Genomic DNA, 26,998 nt, shown 5'->3' on the forward strand with positions numbered 1-26,998 from the left:
GAATATCATCCATTAAACATTTTTTAAAATAACTGTTATTCAACAAGGAACGAGCAAATGAAACATACTTGCAGATGAGTGTTTCATCGTCCTTATAAGTATTTAATTCTGATGTGCAAGTAGTACAGAAACATATTAACGGTAGTTTTTATTAGAAGTTTGCTTTATGGCAGAAATTAGTATGACGAGTGGTCATAGTTGCATCGCCATCGCACGCGGCCAATCAACAAAAGTCAATTGAGCGCACACTATGAGGCATTTTTTATTTGATCGCTCGTTATTATTGACTGTTATGTTACGTGCCATCAATTTGGACGTTCAGTTTTATCTGCTTAATGATGAATACAATAATGTATCTATCTTGACAAAATTTTCAATAGGACGAAATCGATTTTGTTATACATATATAGATTATTATTTATTGTCGATAGGGCAAAAAGAGAATCTTACGTTATTACATGTCATGCTTGTAGTAATATCTAGAAAGAATCTAAATCAACAGCAAACATTTCATTTATTTGCTGTCGATAAAAGATATCTGAAAACTTGTTAACCGGTTGTCAAAATTTTGGGCAATATGGTGCAGGTGTAATTAGTTGTGTCTTGGCTATTTTTCCATCAAATTATTGGTTGCCATCGAACTCATTCTAATCGATAGAAATTCAATTATGAAACATTCTCAGTTAGTATTGATATAACTTCCCCATAGTCGGACGTCATATCACTGAACTTTCAGTTTCAGTAATTAACTTGAACATTGAGGATTTATTTAGCAAAAGAAACAGAGATAATCGCGTTTCAATTATAGTATTTATTTGTCGGGGGTTATTTTGATGTTTATCGGCACGATTTATACTGGGGTACATGATAGTTATAGTGTCGTAAAACATTGGTTCCTTGTTTTTTGAAAATGTAGTCACGCTATTAAAATTATATCTTGTATCTTTAAAATGTTGTAAGGCTGTCAACAACGTGGTCGAATCAACTGACATAAATTTCTTGAATTATACAAATCGACGAATCGTGTTTGAGTCTCGTCTCAACTTAGAGGAATCAACGTCAACAACAAGAGCAATGTCCAAAACATTGTAGCTGATTGTTTGAGCTACAGAATACGCGGTTTACGTAAAATGTACTTGTGTTTTGAAGTACTTTAGTAATTTTATGCAGAATTATAGAACCGGCGCAACTTCGCTAAAAGCTCGCCATTTCCCTGCACACACAATGCGACGTATTTCCTTTATATCGCTTTCAAAGTGATCAAACGTGAGTGTTCGTTAACAATCTTATTTAAGTGCATTATTTAGGCAGTTTTGCGATTAAACAGTCTTTGATGTTAACCCGACCCTTTAAAAATGACATATAGGATTAAACAGATAATTGTCTAAGCCTTAACCAAATCGTCTGCAGATGGGAGCTGATGTCAGGAGAACCAATACCACCGACCCTATCATAAATTTAACATTACTGTAATTTCGTTCTCATCTCAATGGCAGTGTGGAACGTGGCAGATAAAATGAGACACGCAAGGCTCTATTTATCCGTTGCTAATTAAAAATTAAGCATCTGCACGTTTCGGTAGCAATGGTGACCACAAGTACACAAAAAAGACAGAAATTTACCCAACAATTCCAGACGGAAATACACCCATTTCAATAAAAACGATATTGTATACTCGTTCCTAAAGTGGAATAAGTCATAAAAGTTATTTCCACTGACAAGTGGAGATAAACCAGTGAACATGAAACTTTTTACCTACCAGTACTTTTTCACAGAGTAGGGTTGTCGATTTGACGACTCGAACATGTTTTCGTTACTTGTTTTCTCAATTTCTTTTATCGATAATGCATGTAACAATGTTTAGCGAAATATCAAGTTACCAAAATCACAACATTGTTAAATGAATACTAATTTCTGTAAGCTTCATTGTTCTACATGAAACAATTTGCATTTCGCAACTACCTCAACGGTCATCTATCTTGTGCACGTATTAATTATATCGAACATAATTTTCGATATTTTTACACGAAAATAAACGATTCTGGTTTCGCAATACACAGTAAAACCTCACTTATCCGTTCTAATGACTGGTCTAACCGGTGCCGGATAAGAGAAAGACACGGATAACTGAATTTCAATCTTTGACGTTTTATTTAAGCAAATATTATGATGTCAAATACATTACAAAGTGTCCATAAAAGAACGTATATGAAGAGTCCTGTGAAATTCAAATGTATTTGATTCTTGCCGTTCTGTAGCATATTCTGGTACCAAATAGAAAAACACAGGTTATGTAAGTCCATTAATGACAGATTTTTAATAGACTTGCAAAATGAAAAGTAATCAAAATATAGAAAAACTGAAGAAAGCGATAAGCGATAAGAACGAACTGCCATTTGAAAACAATGGTACTTCGCTCTTATCGCCGCTCTTATCACTCATCGCAGCTCCAACATAATCGTACCCTTAGACAACTGACTGACGCTAAGATCTAATAATTTGACATTTTACTGTTGACATCTAATTTGACGGCTTTAACGGGTCGACACAGTTCGACACAATAAAATTATAGAGCCGCACAATTCCACAGGACTCTTGATATACGTTCTTTTATACTTTGTAACTTTGTACATATTTTTGTGTCAGTTGAGAAACAGCGGATTTCTTTTAGGTTTTTCCAATCGATTCAGATTTTTTCTATTGTTAATGTGGTTTTCTTTTGTACTCCCAACATTTTTGAACTGTCTAGAAAGGCTGAACTAACGTAATTAAGATAATATTTCACGAGTCATAGTTTCGCACGGATTAGTGAATCGAAATTACTACAGACAACAGAGATAACTGCGACTCGGTTAACCTAGGTTTCACTGTAGCCACATGGTTTTCGTCAATGAAACGGTATTTCTGCATGTTTTTACACATGCGAACTGCTATCGACTTTTGAATTTTTTAATAAAAATTTTGATTTCGACATTGTCCAATTTTGGCCTTTCACTTTTCGAAAATAAAAAAATTCTTCAAAATACTCAATACATATTAGAGATTTACTTGTTTCAATGTCCTGGAACGAACGGCAGCTTTTTACATTCGCTTGGAAGTCTTGTTAAAAACAACTTGTCTAAAAAAAATTCAAAAAGAGTAGTCTCGTCTATAAGACAGAATTTACAGAATATACAGCATATACAGAATTTAATGAATAGTTTAATGATTCAAGACTGTAGCAGGTGCTAATACAACCATACTTGTTTTGTCTGCCATGTTAACGCCTCTTTGGCATGTGCTTCAATATGAAAGGATCCTGACGCTCTTGCATGTCCTTTAAAAATCGGATTCACCCTTTTCCGTGTTTTAACAATAAAAACGATTTTTTTTTAAGTTTTATGCAGTTGTTTGTTTTGGATGCAACTTGCTTGTAATTAATATTTAATTTAACAAGAACTTCTTTATAGATTTGAGTGTTCGCAAGAGTAAGTAATTTGCTTTTTCACGCCGCGGTGCTTAATTTTCAATTGTATAATGGAAGTGTTGTATTCATTTTAACCTCTGCTCGTTTTGGCTGCCAAGGCATGTTGTTACATGTTACAAAGAGTCGTGTGTCTCCGGGTACAATTAATGAGTAAAGGGAGGTTTTACCCCATTTGTGGAATAATTTATCCTAATAAGTACAGTCCAACAATTTAATCTTGGGCATGTTTAGAAGACAGACTACGGTTTTTGGCCACATAATAGCTTTTGCATGTTCAGATTTTTGTAAAATAAACAAAAATTGATTATTTTTAGCTTTTTATAGTGCGTAATAATTTCCGAGAGGGTTATCAAAATTTATAATTATGACATTAAGGAAAACAAAACAGTCTTTAATTGAGTTCACCGTAAACAAAAGGAAATGTTAACGTGACTTCCTGGTAACCAAAATTATCATTTTAATACGTACGAGTTTACACGAGCGACATCAAGAAATAAATTATAGATCCAATTAACACGATTTGTAAAATTATTATGTTAAAATGTAAGTTGTTCTTGCGTGACGTTGTAAAAATAGGACCTCATAATTTTATGTTTTGAAGGAAATTTTAGTCATTTTTTTCACGCTTAATCATTCTCTTTTTGATTTATTTACTGCGCTTGGTTAAAATATGTTTCAATAAAAATTACACGCAATTAAAACTCTGTGTCAGTTTGATTTTGCGTGTTTACGGACATAAACATTTATCTCTTAATTTACAACAATTGTAGCAACCCACAAAGTCCGTCAAACTTTTACAATTTGAACCTCAATTATACAAAGATAATAGATTCTTCTTCTAATGTAAATTTACGAGAGGAGTAAACATTTCTCGATGTCGACTTGCTCATGTTCACAGTGAGTTCAAGGAAGTTTTACCTTTTCAAAATTATTACACAAAAATAATGTTGGCTTCGCTGTGTTAACTTTTAAACAAAATAAACGTCTCAAATCAATAACAAGATATTTTTAGATGCTCATTAGTGAGAAAATTAAAAATAGCAACAAACACGTTAACGACTGTTGAACTTTATAATTGTCGTATAAACTTAAGCTTCACTCGTGTAAAATTATCCTAGACTGCTCAGTATCATAATGGATTGGAAATCGAACAGAAATTTCTTTGCTGGCAAAATAATTTGACTAGTTACGGTGTTCAACAAACTCCACAGAGATCTGATTAAAAGTATGCATAAAACAGAAGCGATTAATTAATTTAAGTTGTAAATAACTCGATATATTTCAATGCCTAAAAAGGGGCGCAGAGAAAGGATAAAACGTGCTGAAAAAATGGTGGCCTGTCTTAAAGTGAAACCTGCGTGGTCGTACAAAATTTATTTTAATTTTACCGAACGTAAACCGAGTTAACCTACACAATAGTTCGACAAAGAAAATGAAACGTTCATCGTACGTCAATATTCAATATTTTTCCGAGGTCAACTCATCAGCTTTCACATTTAATTATAAGGGAACGTTACAAATGCGATTTTAATGCGCTAATTTTCGCTATAGAACTTCTACATTATTAAATAATTAATTAATAATTATTCTAATTGACGATCCAAACGTTTTGTGTCAAGTAAACCATTTATCACCATTTAATTGTTTCATAGATATACACCTTCAACAAATCGCCATTTCATTAAGCTGATTGTTCTCATTAATTCATAAAATTCGCTTCTCTTTCACGACCTTTAGAAAACTGAACACCGATGTAGGTATAATAACGACGAAATTAGTGGAATTATTTTTTAAATTGTATGGTCCAGTCGGATTATAAAATGGAAAAATTGGTGTATTTCCTAATCCAATATGATTTTGATCGTGCGATATGACACATACATTTTAGTCCATAGAGGAGCATTTCGCTTCTAGATCCGAGAGAATTTCAGGTCATTCCAGTAGAGAAAAACATTTTAGCAATATCGTGGAGAGCAGTTGACTTGGTGAAAAGTACACAAGTGATCTGGCATATCTTAGAACAACTGCGACTCTTCGTAAAATGACGATATAGATATTTTCCGATATTGACGAACGATAAAGTGAATAAGGTAATCGCAGAGGCAAACAGAGAACTAGAAGGGTTAGTATCGACGTTTCCCGAGTAGTGTTAGACATTAGAAGCGACTGAGAGGTGAAGGAAGACTTTCTAATAGAGTGCTTTCACTGCCTGCCTCATACAACTAAGAAAACGTTACACATCAACAAATAAACGGAGTTTTTGCCGGTGCCAGCTTCGTTTGAATACAACCAAATCTGCACAAGGGTTGCTCAAATAAATTCATCAATCACAGGGTCTGGAACCAATGACTTGCACTTTACGAAACATTTACATGTACGTAATTTTAAATATTTATAGAAAATCTTCTCCGATAGTCGGGAATTCACCGGAGCGCAGTACAAACACGGACTGTATAAACGTTGATATAAACACCAAAACGAAAACTACCCCGACGTTGCACTTTTCGATGCAGAAGTACGTCCTAGTTTATTATGCAGCTGGGTTAAATTTTACAACGTCACACCCTACACCACAAACATGTGTCACGGTTGACACGAAATGTCAAAATTAAAACTAAATGTCAATACGGACGGACGTGCATTATTGATTTTGAAGTACTTTCATCTTTTCTGTTTTTGATTATTTATTGATGCTTAAGTAGATACGAGGGCGTCATTTAGCATTACGGTGTGTATTATGGAACTGAAATGTCGATATATCATCATAAAAACTCATTTTGCTCTATACGGTATTTGGAATTCAACGGGAGACGAATGCAACATTTGTTTATGGTATTAATTGCAGTGAATGACATTTGCGTTATTTATGGAAATGTACGAGTTTTAGCATAATTGCAAACGACAACGTTCTCTTCAAATGTTTACTTGTTAGGTGGAAGTTGAGTAAAAATATTGCGAGGCTTGAAAAAATCTGTAGATCAAAAACTTGGTTTATATGGGGGATATAAATGAGAGTTAACCGTTGAAAAAGTCATGTAAATACGATAATAGCGGCACGCGATGCTAAAAATATATTCAGCGGTAATAATTATTATGAGTAACGCGCTACATACATACATTTGTAATTTATTTTTGTGTATATTATTTATTTAATAATTATTGTAAGTCGTACTTAAAATAAAATTAGTAGTCGAGAGGAGTATTTTTAGAATGCTCAATGAATAGATTAAAGGCATTCTTTCGTATGACTAACAGACTTGAACAGGTGTACATCACTTGGTGCTTTCGTAGGTGGTCGGAGCCAATTATCAAATCCTAATATTTGATATATCAAGTCTGACGTTCAATATTTAACCTGTCCTAATTCACATGTGGCTTAAACTGGGGTAACGTAAATTATTTCCATTTTGAATAATAAATAAGTTCTGGGATTTACCGCGTTTTTCTTACTAAATTCCGCAAAAAGACAAATGCTGGTCTCGTTACGACTGCATAAATTATCAACGGGATTTATTTATTTTTACACGTTTCAGGACAGAACGATGATGAATTTATTTAATGCAGCATAAATGATGCAGAAACAGATTCATCAACTGTTATATAAGGCTAACAGCGTTGGTCTATGGATAGGTCCAATTGATTTTCAAGGTAATATCCCAGACCAGTAATAACTGTCATTTTTGGGTCGCCCCCCTTAAAACTGTTGCATTATTTCGGGAAAACATGCGCACAGCAGGAGAGAGTGACGATTCCCTAATATATAATTGTTAAGCCTTGCCCAGCGTAATTAAGGTAGCAGTAAACAGAGTCGACAGATCAATATCCTAACAATTAATTGAAGGGTTTAGTGGAAAGCATCGGCGACACGGTGTTATATATTTATATGCTAACCTGGTCGGAAGGTTAATATTAATTTTAATTAGAAAGGAGGTTCGCAGTGGTGGAACATGCAGATCATAACAAAACAGTAAAGAATCGGAGGTTGGCCGGAAGGTCTTCGGGGAGAATAGGTTCCGCAATATGGATAGGAATACATTCACGAAATATTATTTAGAGGGGATCCTAAAAAATAGTAGCCATTTAGAGGGTTAATGTTACGACCTTTCTGGTGTCGTAAAATTGCGTCGAAAATATTAAACGAATAGTTGAGGTTCGTGTGTCAATACTCACTGTCGAAATTAATAACCTCCGCTAAACGAGAATATGACAACGGCGGTCCCCAGAGCAAAATGTGGCTTCCCTCAAGTCACTATTTGCTAAGGTCATCAATACCAGGAGAGCTTAGCGGTTTAACCTATACATTGGCTCCGGTTCCAAGTATGCAGAACCACAACTTTAAGATACCACAATTCTGGAATGCGTCCCTCTGCAATATTTTCAGGAATTTCCATACTCACCCTGCGTGAAATATCTCGCACTAGCCTCGCGCTTAAATTTTTATTTCTGATTACTTTCGTTACGCCCACATGAATAAACATTCTCAACCCTCATTTTAAATACATACAGCTGAATTCTGCTGATTTTCCAGCTTACACGTATATTTCCGCATATTCCTCACTCTCGTTTCGCTTAAAATAGTTGATTCAACTTTCTGGATATGAACCGGAATGAAAACTCAAATCACCATTAAAAGATAAATTAAAACGGACACTGACGACGTGCTTCTGCAACCAACATTTCACGTGGGGCCCTTCACAATCTATTTAACAATAACAACATAATTATTCACAATTCTCTACGACAAGTTGTACAAAGTTGCATTTACGTCACTCACTTTTATTTGCTACCTGTTATTTGTCACATTTACATTTCTAATAATAATACCAGTATACCACATGTCCACATAAGATATGTCCATCGGATTAAATTTATAATATAATAAAGGGATACTGTATCCGGGCCGTATTTATTTATTAGTTTATCACATTGCATACTTCTATCAAGTGGTGATTATTTCTTCCAAAACATTACTTATACAGGGTTATTCACGTAAGATGATGAGTCTGACCACAATAAAATGCAACCAAAAATACATTTTACAAAACATACATTGTGTTTTGATATTTAAATTAAAAATTAAATCAGGAATCCAAGTAGGTATTCTATTAGTGTGAAAGGTGTATCTGTTATTGCATTTTTCATTCATATTTAGTATTTGAAAATGTTTTAGAACGATGACAGAACCGACATGATCCTACTTACCCATTACTTTTGTGATTTTAATTGCTTATTATTGTTATTAAATCATACTTTGTTGAGAGAGGTATTTTTCTGTCAGAACTTGACATTCTGACGTTAAAAGCTATCTATGTTTTATGTGCATTATGATAATGTAATAGGGATCGAGATAACTTTATAAATTGTATTTTGTGTTGCATTTTTACCTAGTCAGGCTCATCTTTACTTGAATAACCCTGTACATATAGTCATTTATTTTTCTACACGCCCACTTTTTACACGACATCCAGGTCGAAAGTTTGTTCACACGACATTTCGCTTTACAAACAACACTAAAATCAAATAATGCAACTGTGAAGTATTGAAGTTATAACGGAACGAAAGGGGGTTTCCTGGGTGGTTAGTCACCCATCCAAACGTTGACCGTTCCGGATATTGCTTCATCTCGTATATTTTTAAGATAATTTTTACAATTAATATATTGGGTTCTTCTTTGTGTAAAAAAAATGATTAGTGGGGGGCGAGTTAGTTGATCGGGTGTGCAGATATTTTCTCTATAATGAGCATGTTCGACACATGTGAGTGACAGATACAATTAAAACTGCAAGTGACGTTTCAAACTAAAATCGCAGCTGTTCCGGGACAAATTGTTGGTCATATCGAGCACAAGGCCTTGGACGTCCTTCCTAGCTTTGAACCTAAATCGAGCGAAACGAAAATATATTCCCTTACTAACCTTTCCTCGAACAAAATGATGTAATTCGCAATTAGACTGGAGTAGGTCTGGTCAAGATGATGGTGTTTCGGATTCACGTACACGTAGTGGTTTTAGGAATTAATGCGGTCAGGAAGGTAAAGAGGACCAGCTGAAATTCCTTACATTTATGTTAGCCGGGATAACAACATATAGATGTAATAAATGTGATTATGTCACACTGTTGGATTCTAATAAGACCGCAATTCCACTCTGTGACTGTTAGTTGTCCACGTTAACACACATAATTATGTAATTCATAAATACGTACGCTTGGAATTTTGGAACGAATTTTGGTTGAATTTTGTTGTTGAAAAGTTGTTACAGCTTGCTCGATCTAATACGTGAAACTTTGCGATTTCAATTATGCAAGTTTCTAGTAGCTCTGTTGGGTAATGACTCTCCACCACAGAGAAACACAAAGCAAATTTAACTGCAACAAAAGTAAACATTTCGCTTCCAAATAAATGCGTCACGAATATTATTTTGTTGTTTTTTATCTCTTTAGTAATAACACAAATCCTACTGAATCGACTTTTTACGTCGACATCAATTTTTGATAAACCTATTAGTGATTCCGACGTACCTTAGAAATGATACCGTTTAAGAATTTCTTCACCGAAGCGAAACCAATTTAGTAAAATAAAATGGTTGCAGAAAAATTGTTTGTTCTTGATTCCACCACTGACGCATTGTTATTTTCACAGAACGGTTGCAGCAAAATTGTTTGTCGTTCACTTGTACCACTACGGTATTGTTATCTTGATAGATTTTCTTAAAGGTTTGTTTTATTTTTAGATTGAGTTTAAACAAAGTGACTGATGGGAACGGCAAAGAGTTTTAAAAAACAAGAATATGCTTTGGGTGCGCCTTTCAGAAGAAATTTTTTCATAAAGGGCTTTCAAAATATTCTAATAAAATCAATATGTAAATAAACACGTGTGGATTACGTAGCGTCACTTAGATTTAGTAGATTTGACCTTCTATTTTCTCTAATCTAAATTCGATACTTCGCAACGAGCAACGTGAAAAATTTGAAAATGTTATATTTTTCACAGACCATTTATTGGAACTTCCATTTTGTTGGTCATTTTTCTTTCGTACTCCCCGAGAATTTTATCGATTTAGCTGTAAGAAATACATCAAAATGAAAAGAGATCAAAATTACACATACTTCCATCTCACCCTCGCCGGAGTCGAGCGGAAGTTTGCAGTCTAGTTGAAAAAGCACGAATTTTACAGCGGAATGTATATACTTAACGCGCAGTGGTGTGTCGTTTTGTTTAAAAACTTCCATGTATTTGTATTAGCGACATTTCTTGCGTCAACTGTATTAAAATAACGACGGCAAGCGTTTTCCCCCAGTAAAAAATTCCCTAAATGTTGACAAATGCCATGTCCATTTACAATATAACAATATTAATAGGTCATAAATTTATAGAATATGGTACATTTTTGAAATTTATTGCTGTTTTGTGCAACCAAACGTTGTTTTTACCGGGAATCAAAAGATTTATTAGGCATATTAACCGAATCACTGACCAGAATAGAAACTTATCGCTTACAAAAATGTATTGACTCCTGAAGTGTACACTTGAAATATTCGCCGATATTGTTTTCATCCAGTTTAAATTTATTAACTGGATTAAATTCAATTCGTCGCCTGATCGGTAGGTAAAACTAACTACTGAAATAAAACGCCACCTTTCCTCTAGGTCATTTAATCAACATGAAACTCGGTCGGAACCGTAATCCATATGAAATATTAACACCATACTTCATTGATTTTTCATGAATAAATTTTAACGAAGAAAGAAAGCTAGTGCTCGGGGGAGAATTAGGATGCTATCGGGGTGGAGTTAATTAAAACTCCTTAAACGGTAAGAACTGCAGAATAAGAAATAAACAAAACAATGAAAATGCAAATTCACCTATAAAACTACACCCAATCAACACTCAAGTGCTATCAGAAGTTGCACATTGTCTAACCGCCCCGCAAACGGACTGCCCTCGTTTAATTTTAGCTGTTTGTCAATTTGGAATCAATTATATCGCCACTTTGTTTGAAAATTTAATAATGCGATTTCAACAGCTACATTTGAATTCGCGACTGTTTCATACTTTACTGATAATATTCAACTCAGTAAGCAAATTAATTTGAAATTACTATTTAAATTGGATCATCAATTCGTTCCATTTTCATTAAGTTTAATCCGAAAGTATAATCACCTTCATAATTAATCAAAATTATTAAATACGCCTCTAAATACTAATCAATCATCACCAAATTGTAGTTAAAGCTGAACCCACCCTTGCCAATTCAAATGATTTCAAGTAAACCCCCGACATCAATAATTGGCTTTGTTCATCGAGAACTGTACGAGCTGGACTCGCAAAAATTATTGTTACCCATTTACCCAAAGAACGCCAAATATGGCGTAATCCTCGTGTCCTTGCGATCACAAACGAATTTATTTTCGTCCTAAAAATTGTTTCACCCGTGATATACCTGAACCCCAACGATGAAATTTATATAAATGTATGTTTTTATTGAATATATATGACAGACTAGTACAAAATTTCCGACAGTTTTATTAAGCACTGAATATTCAACGAGTACGTATGACAAAGCACTTATCAACTGAAATTTCACTCTATGTAATGTAACCAAATAAATTTGAAATATTTGTATCAACTCCCAAATTATGGCGATCAATAGTGCACGTCAGTGTCGGTATACAGGGTGTTTGAAAATTACTAGTACAAAAAAAAACTGTGGCATCTGGAAGCCCTAAGAAATCCAAGAAACCAATTTTTAATTTTTTAAAACAAAAGGGATAAAGTAACCCTATTCCTGCATATTCTACGCCTCAGGCGGGGCAATATTTTTTAAACCTTGGTAACCAAGCGTGATGATCGTAGTGATAATGAAGGACTATACAACAATATGAAAAATTTAGATTTTTTTGCAAGATCTTGGCAACCACAGATTGACAGTTTAAGAACATCAAATTTTTTATTCCGTTATTGCTTAACAACGTGAAGTGTCTTTTTAAAATACCTTAACTCAGTGGTGCACTAACAATTTTAACCCAATTCTTAGTAATTTTTATCTCGAAAACTAGAGGATTTTTATTAGAATTTTCTTTTGCCGATGACTTCAACTCACCATCACCAATTACCAGGTTTTTTTTGTACTAGCAATTTTCAAACAGCCTGTATACAGGATTATTCATATAAGATGACGAGCCTGACCAAGTAAAAATGCAACCCAAAATACAATTCATAAAACTATGTCGATCACTATTACATTATCATAATGCACATAAAACATAGATATACGAGTACTCCGTACACTGATAGATTGCATGTTTTCTAATTACAAAATATAACGCAGTGAAAAATACCAAACTCTCCATCTCAATTGTTTGACGTTAATTTAGGAAACTGTTGTAGCCTTGCAGATTAATTCCTGCCAGTAGCAACCTATGATGTTGTTTACAGAATTACAACTGTCAATCTGAATAAAGTTTCAGTATAAGTATTTTGAATTGTTATAAACTGTTGTTGAAATTATTGATTCTTCGAGTATTTGCGAGTTATACTACTTTTTACCACGTAGACTCTGTGTCTCTCAAAAAATGTGCAATCTATCAGTGTACGGAGTATGGCTTTTAACGTCAGCCTAATGAATGTCAAGTTCTGAGAGAAGAAAGTATGATTTAATAACAATAATAAACAATTAAAAGCACAAAAGTAATGGGTAGGTAGGATCATGTCGGTTCTGTCATCGTTCGAAAACATTTTCAAATAGGTACTAAATATGAACGAAAAATGCAATGACAGATCTACCTTTCAAACTAATAGAATGCCTACTTCGATTCCTGATTTAATTTTTAAATACCAAAATACAATGTATGCTTTGTAAAATGTATTTTGGGTTGCATTTTTACCTAAGGTACTATATCACAAGATATAGTACCTTATTTTTACCTGGTCAGGGTCGCCATCTTACGTGAATAATCCTGCACTATTATTTTTTACGTAATTTGCTACATGGTAATAATTGATAATATCCTTTTGATATTTTTTTGATTGATTTAGGTCCGTCGAATCATCAAACACTAAGTATCTCATTTATAGGATTTAAAAAGCGTAAATAACAGTTTCAAGTTTATTCCTGTAAATTAGTTGAAATGGAAATAAATATCACGTAAATTTTTAACGATCAGCAGGTAGTAAAATGGCGAATAAATGAACCGAACTGATGTGTATTCAGATTTATTTCTTTAGGAGAGGAAACTTGACGGTAGGGTGATCTCCCCTTCCCCCAAAAAACAGAAAAATTCGTGTTTTGTATGTTAAACTCATCATCATTCAAAGGCCATGTTCGATGTTTCGTACAATCCTCGTATGCAAATTTGGCGCGGGTGAATGGTAACATTTTTTCACTGGTGTGTGCCATGTTCCAAACAAAAATTCTGTTACAATGATTTAAGGCCACTTACGAACAAGGTTATTTTGCGATTTAAATTTATCTCGCTTGCAATAACGTTTGTCTTTTTTATTCGTCACTTATAATATACCTGTCTGAAGTACCAGCTTTGCGGAAGATTTATTAAGGGTATACTTTACACGAGTCGAACATCTACACCCCCTCCGTCGGCATTGTTTTCCCGCGCTCGGTCCTTCAGAAGAGGGGAGCAATTATCCCTACGTGTCCGTTTAGCGTTTCCTCATCAATTCTTTCATTCGGAAAATCATCCCTAAATTCTTCAATACAACAAACCCGACAATAATTCCGCTCGTCATTTTCCTAGTTAAAATGAATTCGTCGTCGTGTGCAGTTGAGGGTGATACGTGACACTGGGGGGCGGTTGAAAGCTACCACTTAAAAAAATAGTTTTTTTTCCGGACGATCGATCACCACTAATACGATACGTTAAATTAATCGCGGCCATAAACAATCGCCCCCCGGGAAATATGGGTTATAATTATTTTTAGTACATGTTAAATTTGACGGAAAGTGGAATCTTTGGAGCGTCTGTTTGCTTACTGGATACACATAATCTCTCAATAAATTCGGTTTATGGATTGGTCGAATTATTCCTCGGGAGCTTCGGTGGTTTATTTGGCGGCTATTCCTTGTTTAAGACTTCTTGCGATGCCCGAGGGCGGTCAAAGTTTATTCATAGATGCGGTTCGAGTAAGTCGATTGAGGTTTGGAGTTTGATGAGCGTAATTATTAGGGGTTGTTGATCGGTGACCGAGATATGCAATCCGGTGGCGGAAACTGTAAGGGCAAAGTGAGTAAATACGTCTGGATGTGTTTGTGAAAAATGTTTATAGATGAGCATTGTTTCAAAGTTAATCTGTTTTGTTGGAGCTGTAGTAAGGAAGGGGAATAAAACAAAATTGATTATAAGCTTACGCATACCTCTGCAATATTTTACACGGTTTGGTGTTTCGGCTCACTAATTGCTTAAATATAATTAATTATCGGCCGGAATTAAATGCGTATTATTTCTTAAATTTAAATGTGAAGCCATTTGCTTCCCTTCAAATACACTTTCTTTGGTTTAATCGTTCTTCTTAAATTTTGCCTGTTTTATTAAAGATATATATTTTATTTGCATTTAAATAAGAAAAGTTCAGATTACATTAAATGCCTAAATTTCTTACGATTACCGATGTCTCAATGTTATTAAAAGTTGCTGCTTTGTGAGAAGTACAGTTTTACTTCCCCTTTTCACGAAAACGTTTTTATATACGACCCCATTAGTAGTAAAACAAAATTTTTGAATGAATTTAAATATTTTAGAGTGGTGGCCTTATTTTGTATTCAACGTTAATTGATCGTGACGAAAAAAATTTACTGCAACGAAATTAAGGAATAATACAGGAATTGGATGTGTGCTCGAAAGGGGTACGGAAATTCAAATTACACAAGACAAATAATTACGTAAGAAACATGAAACAAGAAAGTGATATATGTGGTGGAAGTTAGCCGGGTAAAGGAGTAATATTGTTGGCTGAAGTAAAACTTTAAAACAAGATAAACTTGAAATTAGTCATATGGTGGCTGTTATATGGCTTCATTTAAATCAGTCGTAATAAATATTCGAGATGTATAAGATGACAACGCGTACGACTTCCGTATATCGAGATCAATATATAAAATGCGAGCATACCCCTCAATACTAAAGAGATATCTATTGTCGACATTTGCTCTTATTGCATTTTCACCATAAAAAATATTCATAACTTGATTTCCTTAACGTCAATTTTAAAATTCATGATTCATGAATTTTATGTAAATGACTTTAGGTATATTGTACCGTCAGGATTGGGGATCTTCTTATGCCTTATCGACATCAGAAGATGCGTTGCGTTTTCTTATCATCAGCTTCAATGGACAAATCAATATATCAAGCTTGCACATGAAAATTTTTGTCACGTATTGATAAAATTACATTATTCTCCTCTCTTACCAGAGTATTTTATTATTTTTAGGGATCAATTTTCCTTTGTTCTCGGATATTTGCTTTTCTACATTTACTGTCTGTCACTGAACAACAATCTCAGCTCTGCCTCCACCACTGACCTAAAACCTACAACATCTCGAAACCCTTCATTTCTTCGTCGCTTCGTGGCACCACCAACTCGTGATATTTTAAAGATATGAACCTGCGTGGGTTGTTGATAAATATTTATAGTTCATTTTGTCAGAATAGTGCGATGATAAAACTCAATTTCAATAAGATTACGCGGGACACACAATTCACAATATACACCCTCCACACATACAGTTTAAATCCTCCCATTAATATTAAAGACGCGGAATAAAATTCAATTTGTTTTTTGTTCCTACTAAAATCTAAACGAGCCGCCTATGTCTGACGGCCACCGCACAAATAAATTTTAAATTTTGTTTCTCCTAAAACCAATTACCTGTTGATAAATATCTCTGTTTGGACTGTTATCTGTCGGAATTGTGAGTTTTTACATTTAAAAAAAAAAAAAAAAAAACGAACGATATTAGGATACAATATAAGAGAAGCGTCACAATTCCAATTAGTCTGTTCTATTTCAAACCGTTCTTCTGTTTACGAGCGATTGCGTACTTTTCTACTTTAGTCCAACTTTTTCTACTTATTGTAGTTCTTTGTTCTTAAACTCTTCTAAAACAAACGCCTGTCCAATATTTTCTACCCAACACAATAGCAGGATCTTACTTTATACACCTCTTTTATTAAGCTCCTTCAAACAAAATTTCCCTCAAATGTTAAGCAGGAAACAAATTTATAAATAAGGCCGCTTTTATATTATTAAGGCACAATTTTCCTTATTTTGTAAATAAAAGTATTTTTCTTAGGAAGAATTAGCTTTTAGGAACGGAAACATCCAAATATTTTCCAACATCGCTCAGACACAGGTAAAACGTTCAAATATTAAAACAAAATTTGTTTGATATAAAGACGTTATTTATTACCCCAGTCATTCTCTTTCAACAAACTTCAAAGCGGATCTTTTAAAACACCGAGGCGGTGTCTCCAAGTGAAAAAAATAAGAATTAAGACTTTCAAATCTCATTATTACTTTCTCAATTACTTCAAAGCTGCATAAACAACACGATTCTCATCTGTTGAACTACTGGACTGCTATGGTAACCAAATTATTGATCCGAAATACCTTGTTGATTAAAGTCTGCCTCAAATGGACAGCAAACAAATAGAGTTTACATCACTTGAATACTGTGTTTTAGAATAGTTAAAAATATTTTTTAAATTTTGTATCTAATGTTCGCGCAATCATTTGTTTATTAAGTAACCACCATGGTGGAATGATATAATAGTAGTATAAGGGCCCCTATGCACACAGCTACTTTTTAAGGAAAAGCACCCCGATTTTCAAGGGTAAACTGAAAAGCAGAAAAAATCGTGAAAACACCCCCGATTTTAAGGTATATTTAAAAATTAACATTTTTAAGGAAAAGCACCCCGATTTTCAAGGGTAAACTGAAAAGCAGAGAAAATCGTGAAAACACCCCCGATTTTAAGGTATATTTAAAAAATTAACATTTTTAAGGAAAACACCCCGATTTTCAAGGGTAAACTGAAAAGCAGAAAAAATCGTGAAAACACCCCCGATTTTAAGGTATATTTTAAAATTAACATTTTTCAAAGATTTTGCCCTGTTTTTTAAGGTAGAAGGCGTGCTATACAAACTCATGTAGACGGGTCTATTCAATTTAAATTTTTAAGGATTTTTGAAATTAATCCATTGAACAAAATTTTAATAAATTATTCGAATAAAATCATTCGAAATCTTGAATAAAATGCAGCCCTTGCTTTTATGGATCTATAAAATACGTTTTCAAGCAAAATTCCTTGACGATGTATTTTATATAAAGGTATCTTTTATATTGTCCACAACAACTCGGCTCATATGGCCATAGTAACAGTATAAAGAGGGTATAAAGTATCGAGTGTTGTTTATTAGTATTTGAATTTACCGCCGCTAGTTATATTGGCAAATCTGAAGCTCTTGACGTTTCTCTGTTCTTGACATCCGGTTCGTACCAATGGTTCGTACCAAGGAGGTTAAAGTAAGAGGAGGGAAAGCGCCCTATGCTGGTAATGCATTGAAAGTGATGCCAATCGTTCCTTCTCCAGCAACCTTTTATGACCGCGAACGTCCTTGAACGGCCCACCGGGTATCGCATCGCTTTGGCGCCAGTGGCGTTCCTTGAACCCCAGCAACAAGGTGTTAAGCGTTTTTATGTTACAATAAATGCTCCAGTGCGCCCCGTCATGTACTTATAGTTTTTTCTGAATTATAAATTTACTGTTTTTATTTTTGTTAATTTTTTTCATGTACTTTATGTTACAAATTACAATAAATTGATCCGTCTTTTATACGCCACTGGGACCATCCCCACCAACCAGCCAACCACCCTTGTTTAGCAACCTTTTATGGCTCTGCACGATTTGGCGGGTGGCATCACTTTTTCAAACTTGCTTTCCCTCCTCTTACTTTAACCTCCTTGGTTCGTACCGTCGTACTCTGGTCGTACACATGTTCGCACATACGAATCAATCAGGTAAGTACTAGATGAGTTTAGCAAATTGTATTTAAAATCTTAGGTCTAGATAATAGTGGTATTACCTAATTTCAACGTATGAAATATAAAAATATTTCACGTCTTTCAATATTAATTTCATAACAGAAAGTGTTTACACAAGTCAAAAATTGGAAATTATTTTTTTATTCTACCGCTTTATGTTTCAGGTTGAAAAATAAAATGAGCAAAAGACATAGTGCACGACTCAGCGAAACCCCAGATGATAATATAGCAAATTTCGCCAACAAGAGAGTCAGGACAGAGCTAGAGATGCAAAACACAACCAATGTAATGTTACATCAATATTCAGTATTCATCTAGTTGTTTGTGCTGGTTTTATATGTTTGGCCCCTTTTATGTCTATGTCTCTATGGTCTGGTTTTATCAAAAATATTGTTGTCTCTAACTCCAAGCTGACTTGATATATTATTTTAACTTGTTCTGTTAATTCTATGTTAAGTACCTACATGTGTCCAAGTGTTTGCATGTCTCTTATCAAAAAAGTAATTTATGTGGAAAACATTTTATCTCATGTTTATTATTGCAGGCCGAAGCTTTAAAAAAAAGTTTACAGAAGCGTCCCATGTTGCCGAAACTGAGAAAGTGGCCATAATAGCTGATGCATTATCGAATATGGAAAAGTCAATTCAATCAATTCAAACTTCAATCAATCGTTTTGAAAGTGGGCTCAAAGAAGATCTTCGGACGATTATACGGGAGGAACTAGGGGTAGTTATAAAAAATGAAATTGAAAAAGAAACGAAAAATTTGCAAATTATTTATAAGAAAAATTAATATTCAGTAAATTTATGTTTGTATAACAAATTTTTGACTGTGTAACAAATTTTCTATAATAAATCTTCAGTTAGTTTTCAGTTGACTTATCATTAATTAACAATGAAAAGGGTGAAAATCCAAACGGTATTGTCTCAGTTTTTTAAAATAACTCTCTTGTCATAAACAAAACCAAATTCTTTTGTTTCTACTTTATTTAAAAGTTCTTTAGTTTTAGTATCTCTGGTAATTCGATTATATTGTGTACTGATTTTTTTGTCTTTATATTCTAAAATATTATTTATACTATTGGAATTAATCTTTTCGGACGTTTCATAATTTAACGTAAATCCTTTTATTTTACAAACAACTTTACCTGTATTAGTCTTATAACAATAACTTTTTGGGTCTGTTGATTTCCAGTCTATTATCCATACGCTTTTACCTAATTCGTCTGTCCAATGTCCCAATAGACAGCCTGTTTTAACAGTGTTTTTTCCATCATCTATATATACAATACTATCTGTATCATAATATGCTATGCTTTTTCCTAATTTATCTAACATTTCGTATAATCTTAGTCTTGCGTTTGCAGTTGTAAAAGCAGCTATAAATATATTGGTATTGAAATCATTTTCTATACAGGGTGTTCTCGAAGTTGACGCGTTCCTTGTAACACGAGGTACTACACATTATTCTTAAGAATTTTAGCCTAAATCTTCTTAGTAAAATGTTTGTATTAACGGAGATAATTGATTGTATATTTTTATTGTTTTCTAAAATTTTAAGTCCGGTCCTGTCCATTTCTCCGCTGTACTAGATTAATAACTAACCTGACCCAGAATGGTGTCTTTCCGGAAATCGCTTTGCAATACTCTCTGGACGCTGCAGATGCATTCTGATAACGTGATAATAACATTGCCCATGCATTTGCAACATATCTGTGAGCTCATTATTTTCCTAATAATAAAGCCATTTCGACTAATTAGATGACAACTCTGACAGTAGTTTTGATTAACGTCCATACTCATTTGATTTTTTTTTGTCAATTCCAATTTCTAACAAATCAGCGCAAATTTGAGCAGGACCGGTTTCAAAAATTTCAAAAAAATTAAATTATTGTATCTTCATTGCCGTACACATTTTACTAAGGTGATTTTGGCTAAAATTCTTTAGAACAACGCATACTATCACATGTTAAAAGGAACGCCTCAACTTTGAAAACACCCTGTATAGCAATCTTTTAACTTATAATCAATTTGTAACATATTTTCATTTATATCGTTTATACGTATATTATCAAGTTTCTCGTCTAATAAAATTTCATAAAACCTTTTAACATCTGTAACATATTCTGTTGCCAAATTTACCCCATAAGCAATTTAAAGCATATTTTCTCAACAGCCCTCTTTCCAGGGTTATTTTCTATTTTACCCAATTCAATACCTAGATTTTCTTTTACAGCTTTTCTATATTCTTCTTCTGATTCAAAATCATCCTGCCAAGGGCTTGTTTCTAATTTAATTTTCATAAACGCTTTCACATATCCTTTAAATAAATTTGATGATTTTTCGTAAAAATGCCAAACCTCATCAATAGTTATTATTTTGTAGCCCTTTTCAATTGCTTTTTTTACTTCGTTGGTACACCAGGTTCCTCTGATAAATCTTTGAGATTCCGTATGAGAACATTTATCTTTTTGATTATTTAATTTTGCGCACAATTGACATAATGGAAATGTTAGTTTTTCATCACCAGATTTGGTTTTATTCTTAACAGGTAAAACGGGGTGATACAAACCTTTTGGTGGTAAAATTGCACATTTTATTAAACCATACCAATGTGAATTATACGTACGAGGTTTGAATATTTCAGTAGGATGTCCAACTGGATAATCATCGTAACATTGTACTGTTGGATATAAACTGCAAATATCTATATATTTCATTTTCTTCCCCTTAACGCGCAATTTTGTTGCATTCGTTCTTCCTCCAAAGAATGCTTTTCTAGGACTAAGTTCTTCCAATTCCTTAATTTCTTCTTCAGTTTGTTTCATTTCTTTCTTATATTCTTTTGACTTTGTCCACTCACATTCCCACATTTCTATTAAGTTATAACCAGCTTTTTTTATTTGCTCGCTTCTTTCTATTGTTTTCTCATAAAGATCTTCCATAGTTGCTTTAATCTTATTATTAATAAAATCTGAACTATAACATTTAGTACAACCATGCCAAAAACACCCGTGATATTGGTAAACAGTATTGGATTTTTTATCAAATCCGTCAACTTTTGATCCACATATGATTCAAAAATTCAAAACGAATCCAAAAATTCAAAAAAAATTTGAAGGGCGTTACGTTTAGTCATAGACAGGATTCTACAAAAGTAGATAGGAAAATACCAGTTCTGGACCACGGGGGTTTCCGTATAATTTTCATTAAAAAACACTTAAGCAAGCAAAACATCCCTTTCTGGCGACTACAATCCATCTATTCTTACAGCATTTCCTCGGACAATTGATCCAAATGATCCTAGATGGCAGACTTCGGTCTTTCATAATATATAAATGACTAACACTGATAGTAAAACTGAAATAATTGACGCTATTTTAAAAAATCGTCAAATAATAAAAAACAGAATCCATTTAAAACAATTTAAAGAACATTTAACGAAGGAAGAAATTAAGAAGCTACAGAAACCTATAACTGACAAACTTGATAATATTACTGAATTTGCCTCGCTCATGATGAACGAAGCGAATCCAAAAAATGTTTTAGCAATCGAGGAAGAAGACTGGCAGGCCCAGACCAGAAGCAAAGCCGAAGACAAAAATGTTTCAAAGAATGCGGAAGGCGATGATGTAAGCGAATCGGATCATTTATTACCATTACCAAAATCACCTGCTGCGCATACCTCAATAAGTTTAGATCCGAATAAAGATTTAAATTTTGATATTATTGAAAAAAAAATTAAATTTGAAAAACCTTCACATTTATTATCGTTAGACATTAGAAATCGAAATGCAAAAATTGATACAACGATACTCGAAATATCAACTAAATTAAAATCATTAAATGCGCACATTACAAACGCAAAGAAATCACAAGAACAAGAAAAAATTGATAATTTACAATATGTGTATTCACAGTTGAAAAAATATAAAAGTGTTTTAGAAGATATTCGAAAAATTCCTTTCTATGAAAAGGATACGTCTTTGACTAGTGCTTCGCATAGTAGCAGACATCAAACAGGAAGCGGTATTTTTTCAGATCCGAGTGAAATGGTAGAACGTCTTAATCTATTAACTGCGTCAAAAAATGCTGGAAATGATTCAATTGATGTATACAATGAATGCGTAGAAATACTTGATAAATTGTTAAATCTGAAACTCATAAAAAAATCAGATCACAAAAGGATATTCTCGATGCTGGGCTGAATTCGTGTGCTTGCTTTTTTAATTTGAATAAATGAGTCTAATACACATTAGATCTAAAGAAAATGATTTTGAAATAAGTCATTCTGAAAGTCCTATTAATTTATCTGGATTAAGGTGAAATTGCTTTAAAAACAGCAAGTCTCTGGTATAGTTGGGATAACATTACTGAAGAGTATAAAAATAACGAAATAAAATACAAGTCTGGTAAAAATCCAGTAGTACAGCTCAAAAATAACGAAATCATGAAAGAAGACGATAGAAATGAATCGGAGTGGAAAATATTAAAATTACCAAACGGTCTGTACGATGAAAATGAATTAAATAATTATATCCAAGAATATTTTGGAACGTTTGAAACACCCCCGTTTTATTTTGATGTAAATTATGCAACTAATCGTTTTTTGCTAATTATACGCGACAAAGACTATGAAATTGACTTTTCCCACGGTAAGATATATGAGCTTTTAGGATTTTATAAAAAAATATATAAAGAAGGAATAAACTATGCAACAAAAATTGGTAATATCACCAAAGATATTGATCAAATCTTGATTCACTGTTCCCTAGTTCCATCTAGTTATCAAAATAATCTCAAAAGTGATGTTATATACGCTTTTACTCCAAATATTTCACCTAGATCTTTAATTAATATTGAACCGACGCATCCGAAATATTTACCAATTAATCGTACGGATTATATATTTAATATTCGCATTTCCGTTACAAATCAGCTAAATCAATTGATACATTTTAATGGAGAGTGCTTAAATTTTGTTCTAGATATTCAGTAAGTCTTCGTCTTTCTTGTAAAATAAATGGTACTTGTCGTTCACAGAAAACAATTATTTCCGAAACAATATGGGTTTGGTCTTAAATATCATAGAGATATTAGAGGTGGAAATATTTTTCAATCTATAAAAAAATTTGCTATACCTGCATTAGGCTTTTTATATCGTAATATATTAAAACCTTTTTGGAACAATAATAAAGAGGATATCATTCAAGGTGTGACTTCAGGGCTTAAAAATATAGCGTCTACATACGTAAAATCACTGCCGTTTTCTACGTATAAAGAAGAAATTATAAATCCTATTCTAAACAAAATGAAAAATCGATGAATGAACATTTACGAGGCGACGGAATAAAAAAGAACAAGTCAAAAAATTCACACAAGGTCTTCATGAGCAAAACGAATCGATTAACTAAAAAGTCAAAGGAAATTATTAAAAATCTGCTGAAGGCTGAGGTTTCCTAAAAGACTTCTTTTTATTTAAATAAATGGAAAACGTTGTGGACAGCCTATGGCGTATTGATGAAATGCCTGTAATCGATGAATCAACAAAAAGTTATACTTACAATGAAATAAGAGAAAGTAATATCAATGTGAAAGAACTTGAACAGTATACGCTCGAAACTAACATAAGTGGGTGGAAACATTTATCAGGCGCTTATATTTTTGTCAAATCTAAAATTAAAAACAATCCAAATAATTATGCAACTATATCAAATAATGGGATAAATGATTTTGACTATGAGAGGTTATTCTATGAAGAGGTATTAATAGAAGAAACAAATTATGTGGGTGTTGCTACGTTAATTTCAAATCTGATTGAATTTTCAGGAGATGTTTCTGATACTTCAGCATCACAATTGTGTTGGTATCCAGACACAGCAGATTCAGCAGATACGTCTCAATACAAATATGACGCGCAAGATAAATCGGAAAAAATTAAAGATTTAGACGTTGATATAAAAACTATTATTTCAAAAATCACAAATAATTCTGCATTCAATAAAGGATATTTAGAGAGATGGTTGTTAACAAAAGATGAAAAAACTATTACAAAATTTATTCCTTTATCTAGAATTTTTCGATTTGTACGAGACTGTAACAAAGTTTTGAATGGAAAAATTCGCATTGAATTACGTAAAAATAGAGTGAAAAATATATTACACGCTAAAGTTGATGGAAATTATGATTATGAAATATCTGATATTAGTTTGTGGATCCCAATAGTAAAACCCTCATTAGAAACAGAGAAAATATTATCTTCATTATTAGTTAGCAAATCTAACTTTCTTTGTGGATGGAATGCGCTTAACTGTTACCGTAGTAATTTGTGGTCTTCTGGAAGTGGAAACTGGCGCGTCGTAAATAATCAAAACAAAATACATATCTAGAGTTTTTATAGTTTTTTCTAGAGCTGAACGAAACGATAATTTTACCAAGACAATGATGATTTTTGATAATATGAATTTAGAAAGAATAAATATTAAAATCAATGGTACCCAACATCCTACTTATGAATATCAGGTGAATAATGAGGATTTACAACGCTTGTATGCCTCATTCCTCTCTTGTAATTATAAAAAAGATTTGGATGAAGGTACGTGCGTCAGCTATAAAGATTTTTGTAACCTCTATTTAGTTGTTGCTTTTGATGTAACAAAAGAAAATGATGAAAATTTATTTAGTAAAACAAAATCATCTGAACTAGAAGTTAATTGGACATTAAAAGATTATCAAAATGTTAATTACTATATGTATGCCGTAGTTGAATCTCGAAGAATTGCAAATATGAATATCATAGATGAAAAGATTTATTTGGAAATGAAGTAGACGAGGTTTTGTCGAGTTTTTAATTAAATAAATGACTGAGTCAATGAATGATTATAGAGTATATTTATCACCCAATCAAATAAACAAACTCCAAAGTTGTAAAGAAAAAAGAATAGATTGTAATATAAGATTCGATTTAATGGAAAGACCTAATAATACTATTAAATTAAGAGAAAAACAAGTTGATGAAATTAAAAAGTGTAAAAAGGAGAAGAAAAAATATTGTGATATTAAATTTTCTCCAACACAGATAGGCGGATTTTTACCTGCTTTAATTCCTGCGGCATTAGCTGTAGCCAAAGCATTGGGATTAGGCGCAGCTGGTTATGCTGGTACTAAATTAGCACAAAAAGCCTTTGGAGATGGTATAAAAAAGAATAAAAAAAAACACAAAAAACCAGAAGACAGGCAAGGCCTGCCCAGAGGTCACCAAAGGTTCCCGAGGGAATCGAAAGATTCCGGAGGCGAAGACGAAGACATATGGGCAAGGAATAAAATTGATAGGAAATCGGGCTTAAGTAATATAGAAATATCTGATATTATGAAAAATTCGGGTTTGCCTCATGAAGCTACGCGAAATTTTCGAGGTGTTTTTGCAATTGACATGTTACCAAAAAAAAATTAGAAAAGATGAATCAGGTATAATTAATTTTCAACCCTCTAATTGTTATGGCTCACACTGGGTATGTTACATAAACAAACCATATTTAAAAAATATTTTATATTTTGACAGTTTTGGAATATCTCCACCAGAAAAAATAAAAAAATATTTATTAAGTAGCGGAAAAAATATTGCGTGGAATAACACGCAGTTACAAATGAATTCTTCTGTTTCATGTGGTCATTACTGTATATATGTAATAATTAATGTCAACAGAGGCAAAGATTTTTATGATATATTATATTCTTTTAAACAGATACCGTGTCGTTTAAATGAGAATAGATTCGCCTTTGCGCGCAAAGCACTAGTCCCTTTCAGGGACGCTCACTCGTGATAATACCTACTATTTCAATATTTGAACGTAATTAAAAAAAAATATATTATCTATATGTTATAAATGGAAAAATATCTACAAAAACGCTTGTACGTATACAGAAAAAGTTACATATATTTTTATAAAATTGGGATCGGATTATCTATTAGTAAATTATTATTTAGTGCATCGGGATTATCTTCGTTAGCCCTACCTCCACTAGTTTGTTTATCTCTTGGTGCAGGGGTAATAGAAATATTAGATAAGAGATTAAAAATATCAGAAAGAATTGAAGAATATAAGTTAATTTATAAATTTTATCGACAGTTATTGCATTTATATAAGGCTGATAAAATAAATGAAAAAGAAATAAATTTACGTGAAGAGGAATTTGTCAGTAATTTTAATTAATTTCCCAGAGAGAAATACCTAGAAAAAGTCCACTTAAACGGGAATTGATAATTTCTTATTGTAATAAATGACTGGCAATGCCAGCCCAGAGTCGAGGACGATGACAGAACCAAAAGAAATTAAATTATTTGATTTAAAGACTGATACGAGGTATGATATTACTGCTATAAGTAAATCAGATGATGTTGGTCCAACTAATGGATTATTTTTTATTTTAGAGGGAAACTTGAAGTTATATTTATCCGTTGTTGACTTATTTTC

At 33.0% G+C, this 26,998-nt stretch overlaps 1 protein-coding gene and 1 long non-coding RNA gene across 4 annotated transcripts in view; both read left to right on the forward strand.

Annotated features, from left to right (window-relative positions):
• The window catches only part of dpr6 (defective proboscis extension response 6), a 205,977-nt gene that overhangs the window by 4,693 nt on the left and 174,286 nt on the right, over nucleotides 1–26,998 (forward strand). The window lies entirely within an intron of this gene.
• LOC138140081 (uncharacterized) lies at nucleotides 17,935–19,336 on the forward strand. The gene is made up of 3 exons (XR_011162437.1): nucleotides 17,935–18,501; nucleotides 18,690–18,810; nucleotides 19,070–19,336. It is a non-coding gene; the product is annotated as an uncharacterized lncRNA (long non-coding RNA).

Source organism: Tenebrio molitor, chromosome X (genome assembly GCF_963966145.1).
Source record: "Tenebrio molitor chromosome X, icTenMoli1.1, whole genome shotgun sequence".
Classification (NCBI taxonomy): domain Eukaryota; kingdom Metazoa; phylum Arthropoda; class Insecta; order Coleoptera; family Tenebrionidae; genus Tenebrio; species Tenebrio molitor.